This window comes from Cryptomeria japonica, chromosome 8 (assembly GCF_030272615.1).
Source record: "Cryptomeria japonica chromosome 8, Sugi_1.0, whole genome shotgun sequence".
NCBI lineage: Eukaryota > Viridiplantae > Streptophyta > Pinopsida > Cupressales > Cupressaceae > Cryptomeria > Cryptomeria japonica.
Genome location: NC_081412.1, coordinates 179,846,030 through 179,863,328, shown reverse-complemented (window position 1 = coordinate 179,863,328; position 17,299 = coordinate 179,846,030). Strand labels below are relative to the sequence as shown.

General features: G+C 37.5%; 1 long non-coding RNA gene across 4 annotated transcripts in view; it reads left to right on the top strand.

Annotated features, from left to right (window-relative positions):
* The window catches only part of LOC131048391 (uncharacterized), a 93,494-nt gene that overhangs the window by 21,914 nt on the left and 54,281 nt on the right, over nucleotides 1-17,299 (top strand). The window contains exon 7 of one of the 4 annotated variants that reach the window (XR_009106407.2): nucleotides 7,621-7,639. The exons of the other annotated variants lie outside the window; for them this stretch is intronic. This is a non-coding gene — a long non-coding RNA (uncharacterized LOC131048391). Of the gene's footprint in view, nucleotides 1-7,620; nucleotides 7,640-17,299 lie in introns of those variants that run through there. 4 annotated transcript variants of the gene reach the window in all.

The window sequence follows — 17,299 nt, the reverse complement described above, 5'->3', positions numbered from 1 at the left end:
TTTTCTTTTCATATCAGCATTATCAAGCAATGTTTCTACGGACAATGATACATAGTTAATTGATAGTGGAGCCTCTCGACATATCACCGATCATCGGGAGTACCTTTCTGATTTAGTAGAGAAAGAGTCACATCTCCAAGTCATCATTGGGGATGATGCACACTATGTTGTAAGAGGAATTGGTGCTACATTTCTAAAACTTGAATCAGGAGTTTCTCTACACCTAAGTGATGTATTGTTCGTTCTAGGGATCAAGAGGAACCTAGTATCCATTTCAGCCTTGGAGGATAAGGGATATCAAATTGCATTTTCTGAAGGAAGAGTTCTTGCTTGGCCTAAGAACTCCAACATCAAGGCTGCTCGTGTGATCGGAAATTGACATGAGAGCTTATACAAACTCTCCACTCTTCTAGTTCAAGCACTCATTCATGATTCTTCAAGTTCCAACGAACTCTGACACAGAAGACTTGGACATCTTCACTTCAGGGATCTCCCATCTTTGGAGAAGATGGTAAAAGGTATTCCTAAATTCATTCATGTAAATGATGGTACTTGTAAAGGTTGTGCTATGGGTAAAAATGTTAAAAGTTCTTTCCATAGCAGTGAAAGTAGGTCTAAAGAAATATTAGATCTTGTACATTCAGATTTATGTGGAAATGTCAATTCCATCCCTAAGTGGATGTTTGTATTATGTAACTTTTATAGATGACTACTCTAGGAATACTTGGATTTATTTCTTAAAGTCTAAAGAGTCTGATGAAGTCCTAGGTAGGTTTAAAGAGTTTAAAGCTTTTGTAGAAAATATCACTGGAAAGAAAATTAAAATTTTAAGGTCTGACAATGGAGGTGAATACACCTTGGGTAGCTTTCGCGATTTCTATATTGAGGTAGGGATCAAGAGGGAGTTATGTGTTCCTTACAACCCTCAACAAAATGGGGTTGTCGAAAGGAAGAACATATCTATAGTTGAAGTTGCAAAAGCTATGATTCATGATCTAGACCTTCAGATCTTTCTATGGGCACAAGTCTCTAGAACAACAGTGTATGTTCAAAATAGATGTCCTCATCGGATATTACAAAATATAACTCCTGAAGAAGCCTTCTCAAGTATCAAGCCTGATATCAATCACCTGAGAATATTTGGTTGTCCTGTGTATGTTCATATTCCCAAGGACAAGAGAACCAAGTTGGAGCCCTCTGGGAAGAGAGGAATATTTGTAGGCTACATGGAAACCTCCAAAGCCTATCGTGTTTACATTCCTGGTCAAAAGCAAATAGAGGTTAGCAGGGATGCCACATTTGAGGAAGATGTTGCATTCAGAAAATCAAAGGGCTCATGCATGGAGATAGATGATGAGACTCCTGAAGACATGGATATTGACCATACTCCTGAGGTTTAGAGGGAGTCTACAGAACCTGATATAAGCAATGATCCAATTGAACCCTTGGATCCCACTAATGGGCCCACTAATGGGCCTAGGGATATTGTTATGTCTCGAAAGAGACCTCTTTGGGCACAAAACACTATGCAAGAAGCAGAACAATTTACTGCTCCTAGAGACACATTTAGGGAAAGCAAAAGACCACAAAGGTTCTCTAGTTATGTTGCATTAATGTTTAATCTTATTGAATCTGAACCGTCTAGTGTAGAAGAAGCCTCAAATCAACAAGTTTGGAAAGATGCTATGGATGAAGAGTATCAATTCATTCTGAAGAACAATGTGTGGGATATTTTGCCTCGACCAGAAGGGAAGTCTTTTGTATCTTCCAAGTGGTTGTTCAAGATAAAACATGTAGCTGATGGCAGCATTGAAAAGTACAAAGCTAGATTTATGGCTCGTGGTTTTTCCCAACAAGAAGGAATAGACTACGAGGAAACATTGGCCCCTGTTGCTCGCTATACTTCCATTAGAACCATCATTGCTATTGCAGCAACTAAATGATGGAAGTTGCATCAGATGGATGTGAAGACTGCTTTTCTCAATGGTGTGATTGAAGAAGAAGTCTACATCGAGCAACTTGAGGGGTTCGTGATTCATGGGAAAGAGTCTCATATGTGTAAATTGAAGAAAACCCTATATGGTCTCAAACAGGCTCCTCGGGCTTGGTATGAAAGAATTGATAGATACTTAGTGGGTTTGGGTTTCTGCAAAAATGATGGTGATCCAAACCTTTACTTCAAAGTATTCAATGGTGATATGTTGATCTTGGGACTTTATGTTGATGATTTATTTATTACTGGAGAAGATCATTTCATTATTAGATGTAAGAAGGCGTTGACTTCAGAATTTGAGATGAAGGACTTAGGACTTATGCACTTCTTTCTAGGGTTGGAGGTGTGGCAGAGGCCCAATGGGATTATCCTAAGTCAAGGTAAATACACCATCGACATCTTGAAGAGATTTGGGATGACTGATTGTAAATCCATGTCCACACCCATGAAAACTAACTTGAAGAAATTAAGGGAAGCCACAATTAGTTCAGATCTTGTGGACCCCACTTTGTACAGGGAATTGATTGGGTCCTTGATGTATCTAGTTAACACTAGACCAGGGAAAACTTTAAGAACCCCCCACCTCCCCCCCCCCCCCCCCTGGGACAAGGTGTAAAAACCTGGTGAAAGCTGTATAATTCCCGAGGAAAATTTTAATTTTACTGGCGATTTTTTGCGGTTTACAAAGAAAAAATAATAATCTCCATTGGCGAATTAGCCATGATCGCTCAAAGTTTGTGAAAAATCTTGGCGAATTGTAATGTTTTTAAAACCAAAAAAATATTTGCATGGGCGAATTGTAATGTTTTTAAAACCAGAAAAATATTTGCATTGGCGATTTCAACCTATTTTCAAACCATTAAAAAAAAATATTGGCGATTTCAACCTATTTTCAAACCATAAAAATAAGATATTGGCTATTTCAAGCTGTTTTCAAACCACAAAAAAAACATATTGGCGATTTCAAGATATTAAGTTATTAAAACACATGGCACATAGTCGTCAACTCTCTACCTGAAAGACTGCCCATTAGAAAATCTCGCGACCTAGCGACAAGCCCTTACGACTCTATCTGCAACTTGCAAGCTGAAAATGCTAAGCCTTCATAACCTCGAGATCTAGCGACTGAGGGAAACTGAACTGCCACTCGCTAATTCTTGACCACAAAATGTTAAGTCCTCGTCACCGCAGCGACTTGGAGATAGTGGTAACTTTAACCCTTGTCGCATACTCCCAACATAAAACTGTTTATCTCTTAACCGCTTGCACTTCACTCACAAGCTCGCGGCTTGATCAAGTCTTCAGATATTTAACTTTGCGAGCTGGCGATAACCATAAAACTTAACCACAAACTGTCTAGTCGCTAGCTCATGACCTAAAAATGCTAACATTAAACAAACATGAGAGCTAGCGACAACTGTATGAAATGAGTTACTCGCTAACTCTTGCGGCTATAATGTATGACATCGGACCAACTTGAGACCTCACGACCAAAGCAATTTCATTAACAATCTATAGCTCGATAACATAAAACACTAACACCCAAAAAGCTAGAGACCTTGCGATGTAAACCCAAACCAACTTGTCGCTAGCTCGCGGCTTGATCACGTCTTCAAACATTTTACCTCGCGAGCTGGCGATAACCATATAACTTAACCACAAACTATTTGGTCGCTAGCTCGCAACCCAAAAATGCTAACATTAAACAAACATGAGAGCTAGTGACAACTGTGGTGGCAAGCTAATATGTACGAGAAATTTTTAAGGCTTGGATGCCAACTCATTCCTAAGGGACTAGTTTAAAGGTTTCTCCTGAGTCGAGGTTGATTAGACAAGAGAGGACAATAGTTTCAGAGGCATAAAAGGACTGGATAGCTTCTGAGTTAGAGATGGGAGATCACAGATTTCTCTGAGAAATCAGAGCTTAGGTTGCTTGTTGTCAGGGATTCTGAAACAGAATTTGTCCAATCAAGGAGGAATAAAATCAAAACAAAATCGTTCACAATAGATGAACCTTAGCAGGATGCAGTGGATTTAATAGGCATGACTTCTAGAATCTACAGTCATGTTGAAAAACACCAAAATGATGGATTTTCACGTGAATGAGCATCACCAAATGAAGCGTTAAAAGGTTATAAATACAATGAAGTGGTGACTTAATTGGTAGAAGAGAAAATAAACCTTTTTCATTTTCTGAGAGAGGTTTTTTCTTCAGAAAGGAAGATGATGTTTGAGCAGGATCGTGCATGGAGTTGTTGTGTGCTCTGTGATACTGGATGAGTGTTATTTTGTTTTCTCTTGTGTGAGTTTGTTTATTGTCAGAGGGGTTGTGAAAGTGAGAAGGATTGCTAGAGGGGGTGTGAAAGCCTTTTCTTATCAAGAAAGGCCAAGCATGACACATCCTCTGCTTCTACTCTGCCATAAGATGGCAAGGGGTTTGAAGAAGGAGCCCGCAGAGAAATGAAAGAAGGATTTGTTTGGGTGGGGAGTGGCAGCCAATCATCTTTGTGATGACATGAAAGCTGCAATCCCTCCCCAACATATTACATTTACGCTAAAGCTTCTCTTTCCACTTTCCCTGATCGTGGGTATGAAGGCTTGAGCTCCTCTTTCCATTTTCTTTGTTCCTGGGCATGAAGGCTTCCTCCTCTATTTTAATTTTTAGGGGCGACTTTAGTAAGTTACTTCTTGCCAGGTCCCAGTATCCCTTTCAAGAAGGGAAACGATCTGTTGGACAAAACGTAACATCTCACATTCCATCCGAAGGCATCAAGTTGATAATGACATGGCTCAAGCAATTTTGCAAGTTGTATAGTCATTGTGGTTCTAGTAGTGATTCTAGACTCTAGGTGAAGGGAGCAAGTTGTATAGTCATTTACAGAGCAAATGAAAAGCATTTAGTGTCAAGCTTTGTGCATGTTCTTGAAGGAGTTATATATAAATTTATTTTGTAATGGTCGACGGAAGTAGTAATTTTATTCAATAGAAATTAAATTCTGATCTATTTCTCTCTGGTGTATAATTCTATCTCTTTCAAATGATCAGAATCACGAGTTTTAACTTTTTTCATTTTGCATTGTTATGGTGTATGTAATTTTTCATTTAATGCTTCCTATTATGCCTAGGAATGCAAAATTTCTGTTAGTCTGGAATCATATTAAGGATTCACCTCATTGTAATTGGTGGGCAAATTATAGGTATGAGTAAATGCCAACTTTATGGAGGAGGGAAAACATGTACATGATAGTCATAGAACACCTCCATATATATTACATAAACATCCATAGCATATAAAATCATAAGAGTATTAAGAATGAAAGTATCAAACACCACAATAGATAGGAATACAACATAATTAGTAAAACATGCATGCAACTCAATTAAAGGGAATATCTTTTGAGGATCCAATTCCATGATAGATGTTATAGACAAAACACAATCTCATAATTAAAGGCAAACAAGAAAACATATTCACCCACAATGAATCAACTATTATAATTGGAAGGTCACATCACCAAGTCAACATCAAGACAACAGACCAGTGCCTTATCCTAGGGTGTAGAGTCAGTTACAATTCAAAGACAACCTCGTAATAAAGTTAGATAAGATTCATTTGCTGATAAATAGGAATGAATATGCCATTACATACACAACCCAGATTCATACGTAAACTGAAAAACCCTTCACCATTCAATTCACAGTGAAAACATAAATTCAACACAAAGACAATTATGTGAAGATCTCAAACTGCAAATGATATTGATATTATATTCATAATGATATCAAAAAGTAAATTCAAAATGCAATTCAGCTATGCACTTATCAAATTCTTGAACAGTTGAACTATTATAACTATATCAGAGTTTTCAACATCAATAAAAGTGGCCAACTAGCCATCCCTCTCTACCGATCAAAAAAAAAAAAGTGGCCATCCCTCTCAAATTAATCTTGGAATCCTTTTATAAGATGAGGATTCAACAAGCTTAGAATTATTGAGGAATTTTGGGTAGCACCCTGACATTTCTTCTTTTGCTTTAGCATGGCTTGCCACCTGTCCACCTCTTTGTCTGTTGGCCAACTAAATGCCTTTACCTCTTCCAACTTTGTAACTGAATCTGTCCTTTTGGCATCTGTAACTGCCCTGGCCTCAACAATAAACTTTGCATGGTCAACCTCAACATTGAACAGTGAATCAAGCATACTGTTAAGGAAATCAACATCACCCTGTTCATCTATATGCTTGATTATTTCTTCCTTCAGAATCAAATTAAATTCGCTAGTCCAATCAGAAACTGATTTCAAATCTCCATTACTACCATAAATTGAAGGCACCAATTTACTATAACCTTCTCCAAATGTTTGCAATTTTTCATTTATAAGCACATCCTTCCTTGTGAAAAATGCATAAATTGCATTCATTACCTCCACCATGTCTTTAGTGTCACTGATCTTGGGAGGGAACTCGTCACTATACATCATTGTAGTATCTAGCTTATCCATTAATCTGCTTCTTCCTGACCAAACTTTGAACAATGGTCCAAGAAAAGTGACAACCTCAGAGGATGTTTTACTTGCCTCTTTCAAAGAAATGTGCAAATCATGCACTACCATCAATTTTCCTTTCAATACATTAATCCCGTGTTTTAGAATTCTCGACACAACAAAGATAGCCTTGACATTTTGTTCCTTTTCAAGATTTTTAATTTTCTTTGTGTATTCCCTCCATTTTTGTTGTCACATCAGCTGGTATTTCTTGTACTTGTTCTGTAATCTGTATCGGATGGGGCTCATTTGCAATTTTTTATTTCAACTCCACTAACTCTTCCTCCAGAGCGCCCTTCTTCATTAGTGTCTCTTCATATTTTTCAGATAATGCAATCGATTGGCTATATGTTTCTTTGTATCTTCTTGACAAATCCTCTGTTTTTGATAAATTCATGAAAGAAACTTGAGTAAAAATGAGGCAATCTCTGTGTCAGTTGTGTTATGCAAATTCCAGATCATTCTGTCAGCTTTCTTTTCTACTTGGATATTTAGAAGGTGGGACTTTTAAGTGGAAGGGGCCAAAGACAAAGCAACAAGTGTCTTTGGCTTAGGATTAAATCCTGATCCTCTTATTTCATCTCCAATTTCAAATTCAGTTTTAAACATTGGGTCCTCTTGCTTCCTAATCCGATCAATAATCAAAATAGACTGGATATCCCAGTTAGATATCATAATCATACCAGTACTCTTAATCAATTGTCTTGCCTGTTCCACAGATATTTTCTCCCTGTCAGGATCATATTCCTGCAGTGCCTTGATGATCTCCTCTTTCTTTTCTACATTTGCTTCCTCTATGATCAGATTTTATCTTAATTGATTTTGTTTCAACCTTGTGAAATTTTTTAAAAATTCATCTGACTTAATAAAGTCATCATCTTTCATGAACTCATTTGACAACATCACACACTCATCAAAGTCTTGAGCAAGGGCTTCGTTTGTTTCTCCATGTTCTTCATTCTGCCCTGCTTCTCTGAGATGTGTCCTTATTTGATGAAAGTAGTGTCCTTGTTCTGTAACAATTGCTCTAGCGAGGTCTCTCCTCACAATTGTACCGAGCTCTTTGGTTTTTTGTTTCTTTGTAGGTGGCACTCGGTAGATTGAACTTCATCCCCACTCTCTACATCATCTGCAGACACACTAAGTGGCCTCTTGCCATGTGAAGAATGTCCATCTTGTGGGGGTCTTGATGTTGAGCAGCCACTTTTGGAATTTGAGGCATTTGTTCCATCAGAGTTTCATATAAACTCAACATTCTGTTAATCCTCTCCAGGTACGGGTTATCAGGGCAAAAACCTGAGAAACTAGAGTCAACAACCTTCAATTTTGCTTCAACTTATCAATTTTTTCCATTTTCTTCTCCGTTCTTGTACTTCCTCTTTTCTAAACAAATTTCTAACCACATCTTCATCATCCAATGGTTCATGGTCCTTTATTGTGGCCCAAGGTGTCATTTTTGGCAATGCACGTTTAATAAATTGTTTAGGATCACAGAATCTAGACACAACATTAACCAACCTATATTGTTTAAGGAAATTGTTTACTTCATCAAAGGAACTCCTGCCAATGGTAAAATTAGACACAACCCAAAGTCTAGGAAGAAGAGAACCCTTCCTGTATTTGTCAAAGTATTCTTTTTCAACTAGGGTTAATTGCCAAATAAACTCCATAAAAGCAATCCTAAGTAGAACAAATTTTGGTAAAATATGGGGAGGTTGAGGACACCCATAGACTTTGATCACAGTAAAGTTATCAAAAAAGAAAAAGTCCCCCCAATTATGTGAAATAGACCAGTTTGGAACATACTAGTAAGGTCTCAAAACGCTCCTAACATTAATTGACAACATTTCCCTATTTATTCCTAGCATTTCCATAATTGGCAAAACAATCCAATTTTCAAAGAAAAGGAAAGAAGAATGGGGAGAACTACTGTCCCAAACTTGGGTCCATCTTTGTATTGGCATTAAGACACCCAATTCTTCTTTGAAAAGCTCCAATTCTTTATCCATGAACTCAACATTATAGAACAAGATTAAATGCATCAGCAATGAATAATGCTTGAATGTAGGGCTGGGTGCACCACTCTGAATTTCAACTAGAGCATTATGAATGTGTTCAACCACATAGCCCACATAATCGTAATCTTTGTTAACATCTGGGTGTTGAATGTCCATAGCCATAATCAGTTATTCAGCTGACATTGTTGAATCTCCATAAAAAACCAACACTCTGCATAATCCATAGATTGTATAATACATATAATGGTGGAAATGTGTGATGTCAAATGGTGGTTCGATACTATCTGGAATTATAACCGGTTTCCTATTGATCCTAGGCATGTACCTGGGCATTGCATGCTTCTTGATAACACCTTTGTATTTGTCATAATCCTCTGCAATCTGCTCCAAATCTATATCTGTACGTGCAACACCAGTAATCTGGAAAGCTTCAACAAAGCTAGCTCTGTTAATTGAAACTAGGGCAAACTGGTTCTTTCTTCTGATTACCCTAGATATTGGGCAATAGTGTTTGGCCAACTCTTTGATCAAATCCACATCAACACACACATCTGGCATAATTAACTTTGCCATATTTAAATCCCAAGGGTTTGACATCGGGACACCTTTAACCCTATTATTCCAGAAATAATGAAACAAAGCAAAACCAGTCATATGAAGCGTGGTCCGGTTTCTGCATTGGCTCCATAAATCTTTCCATGCCAAATCATTTGTATTCAAAGCAATGGAAGTCCCTGGCAACAAATCTACAATTTTTTTTTTGTATTTCTTATCCTTCTTTTCCTTAGTGGCCTTGGGCTTGGAACCTCTAGTTCCACTCGTCGCCTTGCTCATTTTAGATGTAGGAGAAAAACTTAACCAATTTTTTGAAATTTTCCCAGACCCAGCACTCCGAATTCTCCAACGTTGTTGCAGAGCCCAATTCACTGGATTACCTCGAAGATAGAATGCATTAATGCAATTAAACAAAATCTCGGCTCGATCATGCAATTTATGGTATTGGACATCGTCACTTCTCTCAAGTCTCATTAATTGCCACACTTGCATGAACTAGCTACTGTTGCATTAATTCAAAGCTGAAGTACTTGAGAAAAATTTGAATTCATGCCCTTTTATTTGATTGGCGATTGCCATTCAAAAATTTTACAAAACCCGACAAACAAGTCCATGTGTCAATCCCCATCTTTAATCGCACACTTGCAACTAGTTGTAACAATTTGGAAAGTAACCAACGAGTTAGCGACAATGCTACCAAATCTTCTTAATCGCAAGCTCACAACTCTTTTTACGAATCCTCAAAGAATCTCACGAGTGAGCGACAACCGTTGATCTTCATCAAGCCCTTCAGTCGCAACTTCGCAATAACATTTGTAATATTCTTTCTTTACCTGCGAGCTGGCGAACACTGCAAATCTAACAAAACAAATTATTTCATCGCAAGCTCGCGACTCGCAACTTAACTTGACTTAAACCCTTGCGATCCTGCGACAACAAGACACTTAACGACCATCACATGCTCACAACACTTTTTGACTTAAGACTTACAAACCCGCGAGTATGCGATGACCACAAAATCATACCAAAACTTACCTGTCGCCAGATCACAACATAAAATGCTAAACAACTTCAAAACCTGCGAGCAAGCGACGAAACCAAGTTGCGATACCAACCACATCGCATGATCGCAAATTAAAATGACTTAACCGCGAACACCTCGCGACCTTGCGATAACATAAAATCACACCCAGTCGCAACCTCGCAACATAAAATGGTCAAGTGCAAAACATCTTGCGAGGTAGCGACAACTAAAATCTCCCAGTACTCGCAAGCTCGCGACTTAAAATGACTTGATGATAAAGGACGTGTGAGCTAACGATAACCATAAAATCTCAAAACTATTTATCTCTTAACTGCAGTGACCCAACAAGTAGCAACAAAAATTGATGTTTTATGTTAATTACCTTCATAAACAGGCGCGAGTAGTGGCACGCAGACCATTAATGACTTATTCGCTAACTCTCGCGGCTATAATGCATGGCATCAAACCAATTCGAGACCTCGCGACCAAAACAATTTCATTAACAATCTCCAACTCGCTAATATAAAATGCTAACACCCAAAAAACTAGTGACCTCGCAATTTAAACCCAAACCAACACTCGCTAACTCGCCACTTAAATAGTTAAACATGAAATTTATCTGCGAGTTAGAGATGAAACATTAAACATGTCTCATTGTTTGACCAACTATTTGACCACACTTGACGTTGACATAGACAAATAAAGAGAGGACAACTCAGATTTTCAACGCACGACAACTTCGGTTTACTAGCCAACTAAGACAAAAAACAAACACAAAACCCTAATCGCCATGAACATCATGTTAAGCATTTAATATAGAACAAAGGTTCTAACAGTTATGCAATATGAATAATTTTATGGATCTTATGACACAAATTGTTGCATTTCATGTTCAACATAATGTGGAACCAATTTACTAATAATTCAATTGTTTACTAATAATTCAGAAAATAAATTTTAATTGTTTACTAATAATTCAAATTCACATTTAAAAATATGAAAGAAGTATTTGTTTTGATTGACAAATTTAAGGAATACAATATCAAAAATCATCAATGACAACTATAGTATTGCAAATTGAAATTGTAATATGACTCAAGAATTGTAGTATAATTATAAATACCTTTAAACTGACTGCTAATTCACTTCAATGACTTAGTCCGAGGCTTCTATATCCCAAATGGACTTAAGATCCGGAAACTGACTAGTACTGACAGGTTCATCTTCATTCTCAATCGGGTATTCAAAAATTTCTTTGTCTTCATGTTGACTCCGAGTTTGCGATCCATTATTTGCCTCAACACTAGCACTACCAGTAGCACCACCAGCTTTTAAAGTGTTGCACAACCCTCGTCTTTCACGCATGGAATTCGAGATTGCCAGTGCCCTATCATATGAAATTTTTTTAACATTATACTAAGTTACAAACAACTTCAAGCAAGTTTCCAAAATTTTGTCTAATTTGTTTCTGATCTTTGATTTCAAAAGCCTTAATGCACTGAAAACTCTCTCATCTTCCACCGACCCCAATATCATTGTTTGACATAAATTAGTAAGTTTCAAATATTCAGGTATTGCAATACGCAATACTTCACGTTGATCTATCCTTTTCCAAAGCCTTGTGATTGATCCAGGTTCAAATGAATTCTCCAAGTCAATCGACTGTTGTTTCATAGTCAATGTAAAACGTTTACATTGTTTTTAAAGATGATCTGAATTTAAAATTCCTTCTATTGGCTGTCCATTGCAATATGCATCATTCGAAAATGTCAATATCAATTCCTCTAGTTTTTTATGAAACGCCTTTGCGTCATTTGGATTATCTCCAATTGAATGCCAAAATTGAGGATACACACAACCCATGGCTTCAAGTATTTCTTCTCGAGGGAATCTTTCACGAATCTCAGTTGAAAGCTCATATGCAATAGACTTCAAATTATCACTAGCAAATTTAACAATCCTGTCAAAATATTCCTTTTTACCTCGCTTGCCCATCTTAGATTGGTGCATTGGTATTTGAAATCCTTTTACAAAGACACATAACTCATTTTTTGTATTGAAATGTAAATTTTTTTTAGCATGATTCAAATCTGTAATTATTTGCCACCTAAAAAAAATTGGGTTTCGCCCTGTTAGATCTGAATATAGACCATCTAGGCCCAAGCATGTCATTTTACGTAGAGTGCTATACTCATTGATATCTATACTTCTGTCTTGGACTTTCTTAACAAGTTTGTTCATTGAATTCAACATGGGGAGAAGACTAGCTAAAGTTAACAGAGTCTCTATATCACCTAACTTATGTAAGAGATCAGGAGCTTTGTCTACTATGAGGTGTTGCTGATACATTAGTCCGATCAAGGATTGATATTATGTTAGAACTCATTCTGCTGGTCCATGCAAGGAGATCCATCCGGTCTCAACATCCTTGAGAAGCTTGTTTCCTGCTATTACTCCCTCAACAAAAATCTGAAATTCTGCAAAACTTTTAGGACTTCGGCAGAAGTATGAGTGGATCTCCTGGACCAGATCTTCAACTTTTGACACTGTAGGGAAATTGCTTACAATTCTATATGCTAAATTCATTCGATGGGCCATGCAGTGAATGCCAACCATGTATGGTGCAATACTAGTTTGTAATCTTGCACAAAGATCGGTCCTTTGACCTTGCATTACTGCAGCTCCATCATCTCCAACACACACCAACTTCTTGACAATTGTCAAGTCATCCATACCAGCAATTTCATTCAAAGCTTTCTTAACTTCCAAATATAAATTTTCTGCTGTTGAATTGCCCGTCATTTTACGAACACAGAGTAGATGAGCTCAACGTATGTGTTCTTTTACGGTATACACATGCATACAAACCCAAGCAGTGTTATCTACCACAGTAACTTCATCTATGGATAATGAAATGAATTTTGACTCTTTTACACTCTTGTAAATTTTGCTTTTCCACCTCAGCCAGACAGTTTGCCATTTCCCATCCAACGTTTATTGACCAATGTGACATAGGATAGTGAAGAACATTCAAAAAAGATAATAAATTACTATATTCTGGGAAATATTTCATAGGACGCCCTCTCTATAGAATATGAAAAATAACACTCATCTGAACAGTCTTTGCCAGGTTTGCATCTTTTGCTACATGTTCAAGCCCAACTTTGATTGTATTTCCAAATCCACTATTACCAATCAGTGTCATTTTGTGGTTATGCTCTTCATATATCGCGACATACTTAACATGAAGACATTCTTCTTTTGATTTCCATCTTACTACTGGTGTTTCCTTTCTGTGTATGATCTGTTTTTCATAAACCTTACCAATATGCTTTTCTATGGTGTCAAGTTTTAGTTGCATCTTCTTCTATCTTTTAGTTTTCCAGCTTCAAATCTTACACCTACATTCTGTTGGTTGTTCATCATTGTTTGGGACTGGTTCAATAAATGGGTACTTTTCTACCCAATCAATCTTAAAACTCCTTGTCATCTCCCACTCTCGCCCTAGTTTTACTTTCCTTTTTCTTTTCTTCCTACCAACATCATCTTCAGTACTAGCATTTGCATCTGAGTGAATTATCTCATTGTGTGTATCCCTTAGAACATCTTCTGCCGTGTCGGTATTGTCATCCTCATTTGATGCATTTAACTCAATGTCAATCTCACCTTGTGGTGGTGGTGAGCTACTGTGAATGGCTTCTGCAACTGCAAAAGTTGATGGACTAGAAACTTTGCCAATTCCAAAGAAAGACTTTATGGTAGTATCTTTAAGTTTAAGTTTGGGGCATTTTGATGGGCTCCCAATCCTTTCAATTTCACCGCCCTGAGGAGTCTTACCCTTGTTTGACATTTGAATCCATTCACCATCATGAGGAGTCTCAGTCTCACCCTTGTCTGACATCTCAATCCCTTCAGCACCCTGAGGTGTCTCACCCATGTCTGACTGTGACATCTTGAGTCTTGACCTCTCACTACGAATTAAAATTTAAAACTAATGCTATCAAGTATGAAGAAATGATTACTCACCTTTATGCCTTCTCAATTCTTTGAATCAGGAATCAGGAATGCCCAGGCCTGTGTTGTAGGATTGTAACTTTGGCCCTCTGCCCTACAATGAACTTCGACGTTCCAACTCAAATTGCAGAATGCGAATCGAGAGCTTCCAAATTTACTAATCAGACACGAACAAATTGTAAGAAAGAGTGTATTTATATCAATCCATGATTGCATTTTTTTGCGAATTGCACGGGCGTTTCAAAATGCATCTTTATTTAAGCTGGGCGAAATGGGTCCTCAAATGCTTATAACGTTTTAATTGATATTGGCGAATTTGGCCGATGCATGCAATGAACATATAATTTACCGTTGGCAAATTAGGTCCTGGGTACGTGGTTGTTTTACTATTTCTAGCGAATAACAGGGGTGATCTAATACCCACGTCCGAGTGATTCTAGACGAATATTACGGGCATGCACGTCGAACGGTGTGTGGTCAATGGCGAAGCCAGAATATAGTGTACCGTTAACCCCAAAATTCCGGGTGATTTGACCACTATGTTGCCCCAGACTATTCACCATTTCCTAAAAAAAATATATATTGCATTGCAAAGACAATATATTGCAGCATGTGTAGCAACTCGTGAAATAATGTGGCTTCGTAAGCTCCTTGCAAGACTGTTTGGTCAATCACTAGATCCTACTATCATATATTGTGATAATCAAAGCTCTGTAAAGCCTTCAGTCAATCCAGTATTTCATGACAGAATGAAGCATTTAGACATTCAGTACCACTATATCAGAGATATGATACAAAAGAATGATGTTCAGTTGAGATACATTTGTACTGAGGAGTGGTTGGTCGACATTTTCACCAAGCCTCTTGCGAGAGTAAAATTTGTGCATTTTCGAGACAAGCTTGAAATTGTGGAAAATGAAGCTCTTGCTGAGAGGGAGTCTCAGCATCAATAATTAGTTGATATGTATTATAATGCATTCTTCTCTTTGAGAGAAGTTTGAGGTATCAGCCCTTGTTGAGCATTCTTCTTTGTGAGAGAAGTTTGAGGTATCAGCCCTTCTCGATGAGGGAAGTTTGAGGTATCAACGCTTGTTGAGCATTCTTCTTTGTGAGGGAAGTTTGAGGTACTAGCCCTTGTTATGCATTCTTCTATGAGAGAAGTTTGAGGTACTAGCCCTTGTTGTACATTCTTCTCTATGAAGAGGAGTTTGAGGTTTCAGCTCTTGTTCCACCCTCTGCGAGTAGGTATGGTGGATTACTCACCCTCTAGGAGTAGCCATGGTGAATGTCACTATGTGACTCAGATTTTGAGTTTTGAGAAGGATTCCTCCCTAGCTAAGAGGGAGTGTTGATGGATAGTGTCAGTCGGATCCTCAACATCGATTCTTTACCATCAAATGTGTGAAGGACCTTTTCGGTGTTATTATATTGTCGACATATATAGTTAAACAGTTTGTTAAATATAATCTCACCATCCTTTGTGAAGAGTCAGGATTAATTAAGGAGGCGTGTTGGTTGATGAAGAACCGACCCTTGTGGAAAGTCGTGTTGCTTGGAATGGAAGACGTATGAGTATATACATAAGTTCGGTACCCTCTCCACGAAATGATTGAAAATACTATCGACAACAACTCGTACACACCTTCTGCAGAACACATACACATCTACAACAAATCAGAGAAGCATATCAGATAATATTCTACAGATCGTGTTCTTTGTTTAGAAAACAATCTACTATCTTCAGCAGTCCGAATCTTACAGTCAACGCACAGATCGTGTTCCTCCTTGTATTGTGATATATCCATTACCTGTGGCAGATCGAACTTAGTCTTAGCAGATTGTACATTGAAGTGAATTGATACTAGCTTCAAGGAGTGAGGCAAATTCATTGTATAAACATCTTATGTATCAATAAAATCATAAGGAACTTCTTGGCTGGGTTTTTCACCTTATAGAGGAAGGTTTTCCCAAGATATACACTGTGCATTTTGTGTGAATTTTTTACCTGGCTCTGATACCATGTTGAGACATGGACCAACTAGGACTCGAACCTAGGACCTTCCATACGCTACTGGAGTGCTCTACCACTGAGCTACTGGCCCCTCTTGGACCAGTCCATCGTCGGTCCGGGTGTGGCTAAATAAATGATATTAGAAGAAAAAACTACATATTAGTGATCATCATGAACACCATATTATATACAACATAGTGGGCTCAACAGTAAGAGAACTCTCAGAGTTCATTCCAACATCTCCTTAAGTTTTCAATTCTGAATGTCCAAATGAGAGCTCAAAGTTTGACATCAACAACCTTTGTCATCAATACAATATTTCCAATGTCAATGTTACTCTGACATCAATGACCATATTTCCAACAATCTCCCTTCTTGAACAAAAATCAATTTGACATCAATGAAAACATTTCCAACAGTGTTATTCACTTGTAGGTGGGTTCCTTGACATTAGGATGACTACATGGTGTGATTGGTAGGTGCATGATGGGTTGGTAGATGCCTTGGTATAACATTGAGCCTCAAGTGTGCTCCTTAGATAATTATGGTGACAACACTGTTTGATTTTATAAGTGTAATTCTTGGAACAACACTGTACCATGTAGTTACCATGTGATGATTGTTAATCTTTGTAGTTGGCCTAGAGGTGTGTTAGACCCTATTGAAGCTATGGTAGCTAAATTCAAACATGCTTATTTTTATTTTACAAAACAAAACTTATCTTACAGTTTGCAAACATCATTTATATTCTATTGCTACTCTGCAAAACAAAACTCTCTAAATACTTGTTCAAAATCTTTTTTAATATATTTGAAATTGCCACTTCACTCTTAAATTGTTTCCTCTCCCAATCCAATGTCCTTTGCCTGATAACTTTTTACTTCACCTTCCTTATCTCCTCATTCTCTATGCATGTGCAATTAAACCTTTGCTTCCTTGCACACATATTTCTTTTGCTTCTTTCACTTATTTATTACTTCTCTACTTTAATATGCACTTTCCTTCATTTTACTGATGCATTCTTTAGAGAATTCAATATGTTTTACTTTGCAAGCTCCATTCTCCTTATTCTCCCATTTGTTTCTATTTTATTTATGTTTAATTGAATCTGCAAGTTCTTTCTTCCTCTAGTAATTTGATTC